Below are 18,868 nucleotides of genomic sequence, written 5' to 3'. Positions count from 1 at the left end.
ATTTAGCAAATGCTGTTTTCCCGGTTACCAATGGAGCTTGAAATTAATATTTTTTTCTTTCTACTATTTAACTGTTTCAATTGAATGAATGGCTCTGTGGATAGAATTTGTTAATTGTATATTCTTCCTGGTCACTTTAAAGAAAAACAGAATTGAGTTGTTTGTTTTCTTTCAGTAGAAAAATATAAAAGAGTAACACACTTTATTTTAACTCTGTATTTAGAAAGCAATAACCTGTATCTGCCATGGAAAAATACGAGTGCTCAAGGCTAAGCCCTTGTCATTTTGTGTCTTATTCTTATTTCACAAGGGCATTTGACCATAGACTACAGACTTCTCTTGTACTAAGTGAGAATTATATTCTTTCTCCATATTTAGTATAAGAATTCAAATATCATAATATCCACTTTGCCCTTGAAGAAATCTCCAGGGAAAAGAGGAATAACAGTAAACGAAAGGATAAAAAGGTGTTTATATAAACCAGCTAATAAATATATATATATATATATATAATTTATTTTTATAAAATAAAATGATTTTGGGGGTCAGAAAGGTGTTTTGACACTTACCAAAACTTGAAATAAAAAGAAAAAAAACCCCTCAGCTCTGCTTTACATGAACATTTAGATTTTTTTATCTACCTGTTATGACCCATTTAATTAAACACTCTGCTGGAAACAAATAAGTTTCTGGTATGACAAGCCAGTATTGAGAAATTCACTGTGAGACGCATTTGGTCTCTACTTTTGAGAAGTCATAAACAGTAGAAAGGAGTTTGTTAAAAAAAAGAAATTAAAAACTACCAACTGATTAATTTTAGCATTTCATTCCAAGCATCTTGCCATTACTTGAAAGATTTTAAGCCTGCCCAAACAGGTAGCCTCAGATGCTTTGTATTAAGCAGCTGAGTCAGCAATTGCCATGCTCACAAAATATGACAGTACAATTGATTACTGCCTTTTTTTCCCCACCTCCCAGATAACTGTTTTCCTTTGAAGTCAGAGGCCAAGAGATAAAACATCTGTTATCCTCCAAAGCACTCTTTTTAACTGGGAGTGTTTCCCCATGGCCAAGGAAACAGTGCTGTAATTACTATTTGTTCCTAATAATTATAAAATTGTTAAATAGATGCTGTAAGTATAGAAAAGCTTTTTAACGTGTACAGATAGGAGGAAGTATATTGGATTTATTCATTTTTGTGCTCATTTTGCAGGAATGAACAGCAGTGTTGAGCTAAAATCTAGCTGTGTTCAACCAAACGAACATACACTGATGTATGTGTTGATGCTTATCACTGGAAGGCATCATCCAGCTAATGAGGATAATGTATAGCAGACTAACAACACACTTTATTTACTGGAAAAAGGACAAGATTTTCCTCCTACTAAAGTGAAATACAACAGTATTGTACTGAAATCAGAGGAGCAGCCCTTTGTAAAATGGATACAAGTGCAAAGGAGAACAGGGTGCAGGAGCTTTGCGTGTGTGCTTTGTTCCGTTATGTAGTACTACAGTCCTACTCCGAGAGGAATGTTCTGCATATGAGGCCACGTGTCACATGAAGTTCTGTTGTTCGTGGAAAAAACGTGTAATCTCCATTGCATAAGAGAACTTGAAAACCTGTCTTCTCTAGTCATCAGTGCACCCAAAAAGAGAACATTAGAGACACAAAACAAATGTGAAGAAAAAAAAAATTACTGGTTGACTGAACACGCCCAGAGAAAAATTAAAAATTTATTCTTTGCCAACTGTCACCCCACTGAGGGACTTGAGATGCTTGAGTTTACTCCATCTGTATAAAAGATGCTCCGCTGCCCTCATGCCGCAACTCCTCATACACTTGAGCCTGTAGGTGTATGTGCATCTTATATTCAGACCTGCCAGCCTCTTGAAAGAAACTTGAGAAAGTTACCTATTAAATAAATATGGATTTTCCTTCTTTCATTTTTTTTCCTTCTTTCTACCTTTTTCTCAGCAGTCAGATCCCCCTACTGATCCTAGGTAGGGTGGAAGCACTGTGCAAACCGCTACTGTGCTCCCTTCGTTTCATCACTTCACCTTCTAACTTGGAGATAGCTGGCTGGATCTGGAGACACATAATCGGGGCAAGAAACACTCTGCTAGGGAGGGTTCAACTACCCACTTTGACAGCTATTATATTCCCCTGTGATTTAGACAACAGAAGCACAAGACAATGCAGGAACAGAAAATGATCAAAAGTGGGAGTGAGGAAGGTGAGAGCTGAAAGAAGGGTAGGTAAGTCCAGTAGCTAAGCAAGTGCACAGCCCATACATTAGACTGAGTCTTTTTAAATAACAAGGCTGTGTTTGCAGAAAGGGCAAACTACTTGTGAATTATTTGATGTGGGATAAAAGGCATATCAAATGTACATCAGAAGCTCTGTAACTGCTAGGCTGGAGACCAGCCTTCTTATCCACAAAAATTATAATACCTCTAACTAAAAGCATTATGTTGCTAACAAGAGAGCTATATCATCATTCCTTTTTTCCTCTAAGTAGTACATTTGCTACTATTACAGTGATTTCAGTTTATTTACAGGATCTTAAGTTGGTGCTTTTTGAGTGTACTTACTAGCATATATCAGTAGACCTAAATTTACCATGTATAGATCTTTACCTACTCTGTAAAATTCAAAAATACTTGAAACTAAAAAAAGAAGTTTAGAAACACTTATTGTAAGATCCTTTCAACAGTGAAGAACTGTGTTTCATCCAGTTGTGTTTTCCTAAAGTTCATCAGTCTTTTTCACCTTTCAAGCACCTAAATCTTTTGCAAGATTATTATTTTTTCCCCCCGCTCCTCTTCCTCCTTCCCAGTTCTTTAATACACATGTTAAACATCGCTGGAACTAGTATGCAACTCAAGGCAATTCATTTTTAATCTTGTCATTGTGATGAAAAATATATTCCTTATTTCTAATCTTAGTTTTCGCTCTCTTTCCTAGTTTGTACTCCAGGACAGTATTTTGTCTTTCACCCCAAGACTATATGCACATTTCAAAAGCCTACCACAACATGGTTTTTAAATCTTGCCCTGCCACTCAACAGCAGATTAGAGAGGCAGGGCTCTCCTCAAGAGAAGTCTTGATTATTTGTCATTTACAAACGCTTGTTTGGACATTATGTTACCTTTTGGTTACTATTTGATTTGCTCTGTTAGTACTGTTCCCAAAGATTGTTCCAATAACAATATTACTGACAGTCACAGTATCTCACATTTTGTTCTAAACACAATACCAGTTGTCTTAAAATGCTGCAGGGGCCTGGCAGAACGTCCCCCAGATATCCCAGGGTACGGCAGCATTTCAGAGAGGTTGTCTGCTTTCCAAGTTCTGAAACTCAGCCCTTTCTTTCCTCAACTCTCACCTTAATATCCCTCTTGTAGCTTGCACCTGAAATCCGTTTCTGGATGTAAACTAGAAGTGCTGGCACACATATATGGTGAATCATTCAGAAACTATAATCACATCATAATTAGAAAGCAGTTATCTTCTAATAACTTTAATGAGAGTCATACTAGTCAACTTCCACCTAATATTTAAGTAATATAGGTACTAAACAGATAAGGGTTTAATCCATATCTGAATCAGTAACATATCCAACGTGGCAGGCATAAAATAACCACTGTTTTTGCTGCATTTTCATTACTACAGGGGGGAAAAATTGGCATGTAAAATAGTTTCCACTGAAAATAAGCTCTTTAAATTAAAGTACTCCTTTGAGACTTGCTGTTTAAACTATCTATTGCGCATCCACAAGGAAGAGTTGAAAAGGGAAATCTAGAATGGCAGCAAACTGCTAGCTAGACAATAGCACTTTGGCAGACAAGCCCCTCCAGATTTTGTGTTGCTCTAAGACATGAACAGATTTAGCAGACACTCTAGTAGCTATCATTGCAAAGCAGTCTTTTATAGCATGATGTTAAAGAAGAATAAACCCAAAATAGGATAAGAAAGCTTAACAAAAACATTGAAAATATTGAAAAAGGAGCGATTTTCTTCAATGGGAAAATAAAATAACCCCAACTCTACCAGCAAAATCATCCAAGAAAATTAAATTTAATGGTTTCAAAAAACACTGATCAGAAGAGAAACAAGAAGATAGAGCAATTAGAGTAGTCTTTGGGGGGGGGGGAAAGACTGACTTTATGAAAATCACTGCATATATAAGACAATAAGGGATGAGAAGCATCTAGATTTTTTTGTTCTGTTATTTGCAATTTCAAAGTAAATTGCAAAGTTTTCTTTGTTAAAATATACACAGTTTAAATACAAGAAGGAAAACTCTTCCTCGTCTTCCTACTAAAATAATTTATTTCATATCTGGCTGTTTAAGCTTAGGTTATTAGAAATGCTGCCCCTAACTTCAATAGGTACTAAATGCCTTCCTTTTTTAGAATTAGAAGTTTATGGTCTAAGTCATCCTCATCTTGACCACTGAAGGCAAAGACTCAGCTACTCTAACAGTTAACACCAATTGTTAGCGGGCGATGACATGCCTCCTTCATTCTAAAGGGTGAAGAAATTCATAAAATATAGGCATAGATTAAACATTTAATCAGCATCATATTCAACAAAACTTTTTTCCTTTAATCTTTACACTATGAACTTAACACATACACGTTCAGGGGTGGCAGCCGAAAGAACAACCCGAGTGCAGCCTCATACAGGCAACGTGAGGCCAAAGCGCTCCCTTGTGCCATCACATCCCGCGCTGTGTCAGCAACACTGCGGCCAGCGGGTCGAAGGAAGTAATCCTTCCCCTCTATTTGGCAATGGTCAGGCTCCGGCTGGAGCGCCATGTCCAATTCTGGTCTCCCCAGTACTTGCACAGACAGGGATGGACTGGGATGAGTGCAGCGAAGGCCACTGACCTGGTGAGAGGCCAGAGCCCAGGATACAGGAGATAGGAGGAGAGGCTGAGGGAACTGGGCCTCTTCAGGCTGGAGAAGAGAATGCTCAGGGGAGACCTCATTGCTGTCTGTAACGGTCTGACCAGAGGATACAGAGAAGACAGAGCTAGACTCTTCTTGGAGGTATATGGCAATAAGACAAGAGGCAACAAATGCAAGGTGGAACATGAGAAATTATGTTAAGCTATAAGGAAAAAATTCTGCTGATGAGGATGGTCAAACACAAGTTGGCCAGAGAGTCTGTGTGATCTCCATCCTTGGAGGACTTCAAGATTCAGCTAGACATGTCCCTGAGCAACTTGACCTGTTTAGACCTGCTTTGAGCAGGGGGTTGGACCAGAGAGCTCTGAAGGTCCCCTCCAGTCTGCTATGCTGTGATTCTGTTGGAAGAACTGACTTATATGAGGACAGACACATCAGAAAAAACATGTTTGATGAACTTCTAGGAGAACATATGTGATAATAATCCATGGATACTTCAAAGGAATAAGCATTCTGGATAGACACTGACATCCCATAGAGTGTTTAAAACAAGAAGAGAACAAGCCTAGGAAAAATGGATGTAGAAGAGCAAGGCCAGCCTAAACACTTCCAGTCATTAACACAGCAGTGTCCTCCCTGAACATGGAAGGAATTGATCCTCCTGCTCTTTGCTTTGGAAGTGTAAGCCAAGCTCTATACTTCTCTTGCCCTAGTGCACCTAATAAACACATCAGGAATTCTTTTGTTTGAATACTTATGAAACAGCCAACTCTACAGCAGGTAAAATGAGGAGGAGGAGGAGAGGAAGGACTGATTAAAAAAAGTTTCCTGTGCTTAACTGGGAAATCCGCTTAAACGGGATGTCTCCCAGGGAACTAATTTAAACCCGATGATACTTAATAGCTATGATTGGTGCTTAGTAAGGAGGGTAATTATGTTTAATGGGGATGCCTTAAAGCAATTGAGTGGCACTTAAGTCTTTTGTATGTCTCAATCTCATGGTACTTCTCTCCATTTTCTCCTCTAACAGCTTTCTGACCCTCTGTAACAGCTATAAATGTAGAAAATGTATACAACACCACCTGTTTCTATGAGTTTGTCCCTTCTGTGCTAAATGCAGGGTCACCATACCAGGCATATATTTGTTGCCTCCTCTGCTCCTATCACTGCATGAGCCACAGTACCTAGCCAAAATATTGGCTTCTCTTATGATTATAGGCTTATCTAATAACATGAGGCTTGATACTGCCACACTGAAGCTAATGGAAGTTTTCCAGAAGCAGAATGAGATTCAAGCTGAGTTTTGCTCAACACCTTGCAGCAACACTGTGCTCTGCAGTAGGACTTCCTTTCAGCAACATGGAACAGGAATATTCTACATTTCTTGAATGAAGTTTGTGGGCAGCTTTCTCTGGGATTTAAATTAACTGTAGCTCTTGCTTTATTACATGAGGTGGTCTTCAAGACATAATTTGGAATGTTGTGTTTGTTATAATACAAAATCGCTAATTGTGCCTATAAAAAAAATAGGGAGGAAGAAAGCCACTTAAACTAGGACCTATATTAGGGGGAGGGAAAACAAGTCATAGGTTGACCATGAATAAGTTTACGTTGGAGATTAGAAAGCCCCTAACTCTTAGAGCTATCAGATCCTGAAATGACTTTCTAACAAGCATAGTGGAGGAATAAAACAGATTTTCAGATGGAGCTCGCTCAATAACTTTGTGAAAGAGATGATATAATGTCATGTCCAGAATAGCTGGAGAATAGATTTATTGATCCAGAATGTAGGTCTCAATCCTATTTTCCTAAAATCATTTTCTATATAAGAGTGAAGCCATCAGAGAAAGCAAAATAAAGCATCTTTAATTCAACTGACTGTTGCCACTGTCTCAAGGAACCTGACTGCATCCTTTTAATACCAAAAGAGATGGCTAGATTACCAGCAGTCTTACTTTTCTTGTCTGAGAGTCTAGCTAGTCAGTGGACTACAAATATTCACCATTTTTTTCACAGCAATAACTTTAAATAAATTGAAATGTTGCAAGCTAAGCACATGGATGCTGTATTAAACACTTGCAATCACAGGGTATAAGCATTTGAAATTTAATACAACAAAAAAATTGCAAGGCTGTTAGTGTTAAAAGGTACCAGCAAGGTGGTTTTATGAGGCTTCTCACTGAGCTGTGATAGACATGTGATTAAATCACAATTTTAATAAAAGATACAGACCTACCATTAAAGAGAAATTAAAAAAAAAAATACATATATATTTTACGATTTTCAATGTATCTTTGCCAGATGGCTAAAATACCCAATTTCCCACTCCAAACCTGAATTGTAGAAAGGTCAGTTCCCAACTGGGAGGTAAAAATACCTTTTATAAATCCATTTGCAGACCTTACCCTGAGCCTACATAGACAAACTTCCTAGTCTATACATTATTTTTCTTATTATATGTATTGTGGTAATTATAACATATGCATATTCCTTACCACACTCGTCTCTCTAAAGCACATATTATTAAGAACCTACAGACATAATCTGTTACTGTCTCCAGTTCTTATTGATTGCAACACTCCTAAGGCTTGGATTTTATAAGGATCTCTCAGCTTCCCAGTGTCCCATGCTTTGGAATCAAATGTCCTTTTGGCAAAGTTATCGTGCTTTTCAAGTATCATTAAAAAACCCAAGAATTATATTTTGAAATATTTTAAACTCCACAGTTACCAACTCTTAGGATATTTAATATGAACAGGACATTAAATTGTTATATTTCATCCTGAAACCACAAAAGACTATCTTAGCAGTAGTCTGTTCACACAGCTCCTATGAAAATTAGTATAGGTTTGCGCAAAGGAAACCACTCATATGATGAGACTTCTCACATTGAATTGTTAGATTTACCCTTAAGCAATATTCCAAAGTAAACTGATTAAATCAAAATGCAGTCCACTTTTGGATAGGGATTGGCAAAACTGGCTACTATTGCTGTCGGCTAATAAAATTAGCAAGTTACATTAATGTTGATATCATTCTCAGTATCCTTTTCATGGTGAACGCCAAGTATTTAAACCATTTCACATCTCTGAGTTCACTCTTACTGCTTTTCTATATAAGAAAAGTAGACTCGCTGAAAGATGAAATCCCTTGTCGATGGTTGCACAGCATGTGAGTGGGAGACCCATCCTCAGAGCCTGAGCCCACCTTCTCGTTCTACCAACTCTGTTTTCCTTTAGTATACTTTAAATGTACCAAGCAGTCAGAATCCTCAGCTTTCAGTCACATTCAGAAATATTTTCCTTGCAAGCCGTACCATGATTTCAATGGAAATAATGAGTAAAAGACAATTTAACATGATCATGGTTCTATCAAGCCCTAGGTTAAAATCAAAGTTCAGAATGCTAAAGAAAAGACAGACTTGAATTTTCCTTACTGAGGCACCTATATGATAATTTTATCCTTTTACTGTTACACCCTTTGTGTCTGTGCTTGTAACTCTTCTGGGTCACAGGTTAGATTAAAAAAAAATTAAAATGTGAATAATGGGAGACAATTTAGCTGAGCGGAAATACAACATAAATTTTAAGTGTAAGACTTATTGTTTCTGTGCTTGGGGTTTTGGTTTTTTTTGGTTTTTTTTGTTTGTCTTTTTTTTTTTTTTTTTAATTTTAAATTGGGATGCACACATACAGTTCATCAGTAATGACTCTACAGTAAACAAAGTAGCAGTTGCTCGAAGCAGATAATGGGGAGGAAAATGGTCTCAGACAGAACTGGATTTGGATGCTGCTTCCTCCAACCTCTGTTGTTAAAAAAGCATCGTCTCTCCAGAAGAAGTGAAAAAGCACATCTAGAGTTTCCCAGAAGTGTCTATGCATTTAAAAAATGGTGTGCTCGCAGAAAAGTTCAAAGCATGCTGAAAACATTGATGACAACTGTAAATATACATGAAATCACCAATATGAAGACGCTTTCCTTGAAACTATAAAGTATTAGATATAATTTTGGGAAGAGTTATGTGTATAAGTACTGGCTCTTTTCTTCCCTAATGCACTCTGATTTATATTGTGGTAATCCATGAGATGGAAGGGATTACAAAAGAAAAACGTTCACAAAATTTGGTGCAACTCTTTTCTTCACTTAAGTCAGAGGTAAATCATGTTATACTGATTGACCCTCAAACTCCGCTGTGAGCTAAGGATACTCAACAACAGGCAAGTCACAGGTTCTGCTGAGTGACAGTTTAATTCATTTTGAGGACAAACTAGTTTGTAAATGTCACAATATTTGACTCATTTCCTGGCCAATGTCCTCCAAAATATAAACTACAACATGGGCAAGAATGTGCCATAAAGAGATAAAAATAGATCTACCATCGACTAAAGCAGTTTCCCCCACATCTTCCTCAAAACGAAGAGAAGTGCTACTGCATAAGAAATCAATACCCTAAATATAAAGGAAGGTCCTCAATTATTGCAAATAGCTAAAGCTTACCAAACAACATTGTGTGTGTTCTTGGAATTTTTCTGGCACCTTCAGCTACGCTGCAGTCAAATGGCTTATGAACAAAAGGTGATACAAACATCATTACTAAGCATCCAAAGCAAAAAAATATGTGATGTACTCCTGACGTACATGCAGCAAACTGATGTGTGCTAACAGAGAACAACAAATATTTTTAAAGCATACATAAAGAGGCCCCCACTAATAGCCTGGTCACTAGTGACAACAGTGAAGAACCTCACATACATACTTGTTTTTGTTAAATGGGTGCACTGCTTATTGCAAATCAAACACAACTGAGAGAATCAGCTCCAAAACAGCCGTGACTTACACAGCCTTGTCCTTTCAGGTGGAAAAATCTACATTCAGCGCAGTAAATACAGCTTTGTGCACAAAGACTTAATACAGCCAGACCTGAAAAAAATGCCAAAGTGATCCAAGAAAGTAAATGACATCTGACTGGCTTGTTTACACACCCTCATTTCCCCAAACCATTTTGCTTCATTTACTACACTTTGTCACTATGCGAGTGTTTGGGGGATTTCAAATGGACTCATTCTGTTCTAACAGATGTCAAAGAAGAGGTACATTGGTTTTAATGCCTATTTGGGACATATGGGAATAGTTTTTTTCCCTGTATAAAAAGTCCGCAGCAGTTATCCAGCAGGATCTGTCTCCATTCTTTCCCATATTTATATCCTCCTAAATTTCCTCAAAATTATCGAGTCGCTGTTGTTTACTAATGTACTACTGCTCACGTATTATTTTCTGAAAGCACTTCATTGTTGCAATACCAGTCAGACTACAAGAGTGAATCTGCCACATTACAACCACCACAACTCTGGACAGAGCGCGCCATTTGTCAACGGCAACCACTTCTGTGTCTGAAGTAAAACAGACAAAAACCCCAAACTAAATCGCATATGCACATATACACGTATGGATGACTTTCTACGTGAAACAACATTAAGAAAAGCTCAGCTACAAACGGAATTCATTACTATAATTAACCAAAAAGTTAAAACTTTTTAAAAGTTGAAACTAATCTGGCATTTTAGGGACAAATTCTTAAATGCATTAGTAAATAACATATCCCACTGTTGCAGAAACACATTATACTTTGTGTACATTGCATATTCTGAAGAGGCTGTCATTTGCATTTTTTTCCCAAAGAAACATGAAAATTGGTTAAATTTCTAGGCCATAAGCTAAAATTTTCCTTAGATATAAGAATAAAAATAACAATAAATGATATAAGCACATGGAGTGCATGTTAGAGATGAATCTGTCTTCAGTTCAGGCTATTACTATGAGCTAGTATATATTCCTTTCCCCCTGACAACCCTTTACTAGAGAAAGCATAAGCCATCAAAACATGCAGTCTGCCAGTTGTGTGTCACCACATAATGTTTTTTTTCTTTTTTGGCTTTAAATCCGACTTTTTTTTTGTCTTCCCAAGAGATTCCTCAGCACTACATGCTACTAAGCTAGTAGCCTACTGCCAGACACACACACACATGCAAAATCAATATAAATTTTTCTCACAATTAGCAAATAAGTCAGTGATCTCTTTTTGGTCTTCAGAAAGAAAGGCTATGATATCTTTCAGTTCAAGCAAAGGTCTTTTAGATCTGCTTTAATAAAAAGCTTATCTCACCAACTTGACGAATTGAGACACACCTCCAAAGACGACCATACTTTGGGGTAACAGAATTACAGACCTGATTACTCTAAGTTACACTCAGTAGCTCTATAACCTACATAGATGTTGTTACACTCTTCAGATGACATCCTCTCTTTTTTGTTATTCAAAAAAATGTCCTGACTGTGCAGATTTTATCTATTTCTTGGCAGTGTAATATCAAGCGAGAACAAAACAGTCGTGCCCAGTTACATCAGCTCATGAATGAAAGGGAGAAGCCCAGCCTGTGGCCTTCAGCAAGCCATTAACTGGAGCAGTATCTTCTGCTGTGTTGGAGCACTGGGTCTTATTTGCACTCACTAAATCTTTCCAGTACTTCAGACGCTGCATGCAGAAACGAAAAGGGGCAAGACTGGGTGTGGACAATCATCTTAAGCGGCTTCGCATGTAAGATTACCCAAAAAGCAAGTTGTGTCAGGCTCCTTTGAATGTGAGGATGAAAGTACCTTGTCCTTTGGCAAGCAGCAGGCACAATTATTCAGAGCATCTAAGGTGGTTAGGAATTCAGTATCCTGTAGAAGGGTATAGGACACTGTGTTTCCTTAAAACCTTTTTGAACCTAGCTATAAAGTTCTAAACATCATTAACAGAGCTGCGGTGGGGAGGAGGAGGAAGGTCGAACTGCAGGCCATACTTCTTTCTTTCTAACATTGTCTGAGAATTATGGCACTGGCATAAAATGCTACATTTCCTCTGAACGCTACCATTTCATCTTCAGAATTTGTTATGCAACTCCTATTTGTACTCTACTTCTCATTTCTTTTATAACAAATTATTCTGTGTCTTTTTATGATCTTGTAGGACGTCAAGGTTGAATCAAAGCCACTGCGACTGCCAAAGTGCATGTATAAAATTATACCACTAAGCGCTAACCTTGCTTTGTAGGTTCACTTATACTTTTCAATTAAAAGCTATCTTTAGTATTGAAGCAAAGTACTTTATAGTTTTTCAGTTAAAAGTCACCTTTAGTATTTAGGCAAAACCACTTTTATGGTAATTCACACTTGCATTCTCAAAAAACTCTTCTGCCTAAAATGACTGTACAGTGACCTTGTTTCATCCAAAAGAACACAGAAGAACTAGTAAGTGACATTTCACTTGTATTTGCTTAGTCCATTTAGTAAATGTGGGAAAAGGTAAAAATCAATACATTAAAAAAACCCTCCCATCTCCCCAAGGAAATTATATCAATATCATACATGTGTGCATGCATGCCTGGGTGTATCTGTAAATTTTTAAAACCAAATTCAGTAATTGCATGGCATTATTTTTTTCTCTCTCAAAATGCCAGTTGAAATGCCATCAGGAACTGCCTATATTTCATATGCAGGCTAAAATCACATGTTAATAGTTACAGCTACATTTGCAAAATAAATATTCTCTTAACTATTTAAGAAGACTGTAGAAATTGCAAAAACAAATCACTGTGCTCCCGCTTTGTCCAGAAACCTCAGACAATGAGGATAAACGAGCTTCTCCTGAGCTTCTACAAAATAAACCCTGAAGTTCTCAGTCATAAACAGGGAAAACTCTAAAGACCTGTATGCCCCAAAGATTTATGCACATGTTTAACTATACTCATTGTCAGTAATCCCACTGAAGTCAATAGGAATACTCACAGTGCATAAAGCTACATACACACATAAGACTTCAGCCTCGGGGCCTGATATTTCCATAGTTACTTTCCTTGAGTAATACCCTGAGGATCTGGCTCTGTAAAGGCTGTCCGATTCTTTCTCAATGGCTTCTGTAGAGAATAGTTACCAGTCACAACTCTGTTCTGTGGGAAAACCACTGGCCTACCTCTTTTTTCGCCTGTAATACTTTCACTGATGTAACGTTGGTTTCAGTTAAATTAACATCCTGAATTACCCCTTGAAACAGCTTACCAACAAGCCTCAGTACACAGAAGCAAGCAACACTAGATGATGGAGAAGAGAAACAGTGAAAATGATTAGGCAGGAAAACAAGATACTGTGTGTCTAATACAATATGGGATTTTCATTTACAGAGTAATAGGGATGGTATTAAGACTAAATCACCACAGTGTCAGCATGTGCATAGTGATGATAAAAGATTATATGCTTTATACATGACTGATGATGACACATTTAGAAAATATCTGGAAGGGAAAAGACAAAGTGATGTCTCATGCAACTTATGAAACTGCAACATTTACAACATGTCACCCTCAAATTAGTGTACAACAGGAAAAAAATGACCCCTTCAGTATCAATGCCCCCAGCTCTTCTGTTACAATGGCCTTGACAAGAAACCCATTTATTTTCTTCAGAGAAATTGTTCCGAGGTGGTTGTTAGGCGCAGTAGAGGCTGGACTCCTTAGACCTGGACTGGATTAGACCACCCTGATAAGATAAAGCAGAGAACAACGTTGCGTGTTTGTCTCGCTCACACTTTGGAAAGGTTATGTATCTTCTCTGGGAGAGGCATTCCTAATTTAATTTGCATTGTAGGGATTTTGAATCCCAAGACTGTGGCAGAAGTTAGAAATTATGCCAAGATTGATAACATTTTCTTAATACTGTAGTGGAAGTCTCTCACAGGAAGGGCAACCTAATTAAAAAGTTATAACAAAACAAACATTTTAATACAAGTCACAGCATATAGTAATTCTCCATGCAGAAATAAGCTTAGCTGCCACTTAGTTTCCAGAAAAGAGACCTATTTCAACTTTATCTTGGAAACCATAATTTGGAAAAGATTCACCTATAGCTACTGCTGTTTTTAAAGATTTTTTTCTTTAATTAACTAACTAACTAGAGACATATATAACTCTTTAAACAAACTAATTTTACATCACACATTCATTTTACACACAACTCAGTAATTAACTTATAATAGCAGCTTTTTTTAAAGATGACTCTCTGCAAAAGGAGGCTTAGTTTTTTGATCCATGAAATTATATAAGCTAGGAGTTTAAAGAATAGGAGTCTAGAAGTAACTGAGTAAATCCATACTCACAACATGTCTAAATAAACGTTTGAATCCTTTGTACTGCCGATTAGCACTTTTTAAACTCACCGCAACTAAAGGAGGCATAGGAGCTTACTTCTAGGTAACAAGCTGTGTAAACTTCTTATCAATAACACTGTTTTCTCTTATGCAAGATATAATACAGTTCAGGTCTGTATGTAAAAATGTCATACTCTATTAGCAGCCTGTCTGCTGCAGATGCTTTTTATACTGGTACAAAATGAAGTATAAAACATAGCTGTCCTCCCTGTCTGGGAATACACTGTACTGGACAAATACATTGCACTGATTGTACTACTCCCACTGAAGTTGCACAAATTTATTTGTACCAACAGATTTGCATTTGAGAGAGAGGCAACAACAGTTCTAGAGGATCTCAGTAGCAGGTGAAAAGGCCAATTTGTGTATCAGTCTCCTTTCCGAAGACACCTGTGACATATCAAAGCCCTTTATCACATATTGCCGTCTAACACAGTCAGATGCTTTGGGAGGTAGATAAAGTTCCCAGGCAGTTACAATGATAAGAACAGCCCTGTCTGCTGAAACTCTAGAAAGAAAGTTAATTGCTTGTTAATGATTTACAAGTTTTGACTAATTTGTCATTATTAAAGTAAATAGCTCTCAGCCAGCTGTAAATAGTGTAAGGTATTCTTCTTCATTTACACATAATGGATGTACAGGACCACGTTCCTAAATGTCTTTTTCTACCCAAACCACTTGAGAACATTCTCCGAGGGAGTAACGGCAATAGCCAGAGTAATGCCATGAGAATATTGGTCTTTTTCTGGTAACATGTATCATATTAGCTGATAAATTTCATCAGGATAATATGAGGGCTTCGGAATTTGCTCACCAGCATCTTCCCCACAGTTTCAGCCGGACATTGTTTGGGATTAACTGTTCCGACACTGTCTAATTTCCATTCTTTAAAAAACCCAATTAATTCTTCAGATTTCTATGCAGAGACTGGGCTCCTTCTCTCCCTCTTTAGAGTAGAGTATATCATCTCAATCTGGGCACCTACTGTCAAGAAGTAAAATTAATACTATGAAAATTTTTCTATCTCTTTGTCAAATTTAACTGAAATGATGAGGATCAGAAAGCAAAAAGGTCAGTAGGCAGACACACACAGTAACTAACACTGATCATACAAGCCTCATCTCCATAAGAAACCAGGATCAAAACATTCACCTCATACTTTTTTTTTTATTACAGTGGCCTGCCATGAAAAGATACTGAATACGCAGAAGACACCAACTTCAGTAAGAACATTACCTCATTTTAGGTACAAAGGGACACGTTTAGTAATTCTGAAGAGTATCAAGCTGAATATATGTGTAATGTTAATACGTATCAATAAGAAAACCCTCCCAGCAAGGACTATGAAATTATTTGGAAAGATGATGTATTTCCTGAAGCCCGCAAGAGTTGGCTTTAACCCACTCACACTTTATGTATGTACATAACTACCTAGGGAAATTTGGTATTTTGAATTTGGGTTTTCAAAAACTCTCAGAAACCTTCACTGTGGCACAGAAGTCCAAGACCTACAGAAACACCAGTGCGGCATGAGGCTCAAAGCTCTATCGGAGCATGTACGCCACCAGACCACGTTCATGCAATATATATCTGTTAGCACCTCCAGTGCACGTTCACAGTAAAGTCAAGCCCCTGTTCTTTCTTTCTCTTACAGTCTTGGAAATTTGCTGTAAATCTTAAAGGCAAAAACTCCAGAATAATTGCTTTCACCTCACAGGAAGAGATACAAGTATTATTTTAAGTAAATGTCTGTTATTTTACACAGGAGAGAGCAGATTTCTTGAGTCCTCCATCAGAAACAATATCCAAAACATGCACTCTTATTTTTGTGCTATTTAGTCAACTTGCTCTTGATCTCAGTGGATTAAAACCTGACAGTTACCAAGGCTTCTTGTGAAATGAGTAAAATCATCAACTCCTAAGAAAGGCAGTGATTTTTAGGAGGGTCAGCACCTTGCAAAATGGAATTTAGTTAATATTGTCATTCATGACTGCAACAAAATGAAAGAGGAAATTACAAATGAAAACACAGGAATTTTGACTGTGATGTTTTAAATCAAAATCTTCTTAATGTTGATGAAAACTTCCCAGTAACTTGAAATACTGAACACTTAATGTGCCATAGTTTCATTAATCATTTAACTCAGTATGTATAAATCGAAGCCCCTGGGGAGACAGATTTTGAAGTGATCGTTTCAGACAGTGTGTACCTCTAATGAATGCATTATTTGGGATATTTCCAACATGGTTAATAAGGTAATGTTCATAAAAGAGACAAATGAATGGATATTTCTGGCCTACCTTAAATGCTTGGACAAATTGTGATGAACACCGTGCATATAAATGACAAAGGATTAATCATACTAAAAAATTGAAATTCACTGTTTATTCCAAAGGCAAATAGAGTACATCAGTAAAACAAAGAATAGGCACTATGCCTGACTTTGCATAGGCAGTGAACTTCAAAACTGACCAACAGTCAAAGCAGTAACTTCAGCATCTTTACCTCGTTTTTTGAAAACTTCTGTAGGAGTTTGAAAGAATGAGAACTGATTTTCCAATTACGACTAGGCTGAAAACCACAAAACAAAACTAACAGCTCTTTGAAGAACTCACCTATCCATTTCTTTAAGGCAGAGGTAGTTTACATTCTAGGAACAGGATTTTTTGCCATAAATATGTGCATCATACTAAGTAACTTTTAATTCAGTTAGATTGTCACTGTTGGTATCTAGCACTGTCCCAGAAAACATTTCCCATTAAAACTTAAACATTCCCTTTACATTGTCTTGACAAATCACATCTGACCATCTTAAAGACCTAAAGTTCCCAAGGTATTCTATTGTGAATAATTCATATTATAACCAATTTTATTCTTAAAAGCAGTTGTACTAAATGCTGCTGTAGCACATCTTCCACAAAAAGTATCTTGTCACGGAAGACAAAAAAGGGGGATTGAGATAAAAGGTGCAGATATCATTTCCCTTGCTGCAAAGCCACTCTGAACCAAACCAGCTTATACGCTTTGAAGAGAGAGAGTGACTATGCATCTATAACTCTGAAGTGTGCTAAATCTGATTCCTTAGAGGGGAGGCTAAAGTGGCAGTGTGGTGAATTGTTCCTCTGTGATTATGTTAGAAGAACATGTACCCTCAACCTTTCATCACCCAGTGTTAGACACTTAGCTACAAAATATGGTAAAACCTAAGGAAATCACAGCACTGATGTAAAAATGTGGATTAGAAAGCTCTAGAAGAAATTTTTTTAAACGACACCTATTCAGCAGCTCTTAAAACAAGGCAGCAGTGCAGATTAAACATTAATTTTGGGGATTAAGCCCTAAATTATAATACTTGTGTGGAGCAGACACCCCCCTCATTGTAAAAGTTAAATTTCTAAAGCAGAATGGGGAAGGATTTAGAAGGCATGAAAGCTGTAAGGGATTAATCATATTACAGTAATGTTCCTCCTTATTTAAAATATGAAGCCCTTCGTCTCAGAGGACATCAAGGACACAGGAAATACATGAATGAATAACACCGTGGTACAAGTACCCTTCAGTGCTGCTGTTGAATTAAACCAGCACATACCTACTTACTTTTTCGATGCGGAAAGCTGAAACGTAACAGAACTAGAATCTCTGTAAACTGCAAAACTAGCAATTACAACCATCAAAATACGGGCTGAAGTTTTTAAGGGATTAAGAATTTCTGAATACTTGAATTTTAAAATGTTCTATTATGTTGGACAAAGACTAACATCTCTTAGAAGTGTAGCTTTCACTTTTTACAAACACGTAGAGCTGTAAGCAGTTTATTATTTCAGTCTTGTAAGACTCCTTGCAGTCAGCAAGTTACTGAGTAGCCACTGAATCCTCCTTAACTCTCTTAAACGGATAGCAGCTAAAGCTAATTGTAAAATAGAATATATTATTCCTATCTTACATGATAAAACCTGTTACTGGTAGATTCCTTTACAAATACCAATCAGGTCTACTTTATGATATGTTCATTTCATTGTCTCCAATAATCTGGGACACCCTGTTCTTCTACTGACCTTTGGTGACCCCGTCTCATTCTTCTGGTCTATACTGCACATCTACATTGATCTGTAGACAAAGCATTGTCAGATGGAATCAATACATCATTCCTTCAGCAACAAGACTGGCTTTTGCTCAGTTTACTTTCATTTTTTTAACAGATCAATAGTGCTAAACTGATGTATTGTAAACTCGGGTGTAATTAGTACCTGTCTGCAGGCCTGTTAACAAGCTGCTAAAATATTATGCAGACTTTTTTAGTCAAACACAAGATTTCAAACTCTTCAATTTTGAGTAGGTAGCTATTTTAAAGAAATTCAGGGGACAATAGACTCCATAAAAATCATGCCCCCAGTGGTTACATAGAAAGTTTTCACTTTGTATTGATAATGAAAAGACACAGTGATTAAAATGAAACACAGAATAAAACTAAATCATCAAACCTGAATGTCACCAACGAATACAGCTAAAACCCTCCTTTCCTTCAATTTAAGTTAAGATAATAATTTTAAGTAACACTTAATTTTATGCTAACATTTCATATATGGTTAAGACCATATAATAACTCAAGTTTCTGAAGACATCACCACCTAGCAATTATCAATCAGACATGCTTGATACTATCCAGTGCAAAATTCTAATTGCAATACACTAATTCTAACTTGGCCAAAATA

The 18,868-nt window shown here is 37.0% G+C and overlaps 1 protein-coding gene across 1 annotated transcript in view; it reads right to left on the bottom strand.

Annotated features, from left to right (window-relative positions):
* The window catches only part of ROBO2 (roundabout guidance receptor 2), a gene marked incomplete at both ends in the record, with an annotated part of 464,836 nt that overhangs the window by 168,512 nt on the left and 277,456 nt on the right, over window positions 1-18,868 (bottom strand). The window lies entirely within an intron of this gene.

This window comes from Platalea leucorodia (genome assembly GCF_965183815.1).
Source record: "Platalea leucorodia genome assembly, chromosome: 2".
Taxonomy (NCBI): domain Eukaryota; kingdom Metazoa; phylum Chordata; class Aves; order Pelecaniformes; family Threskiornithidae; genus Platalea; species Platalea leucorodia.
Note: the sequence above shows the minus strand (reverse complement) of the source record. Positions and strands in the feature narration are given on the sequence as shown.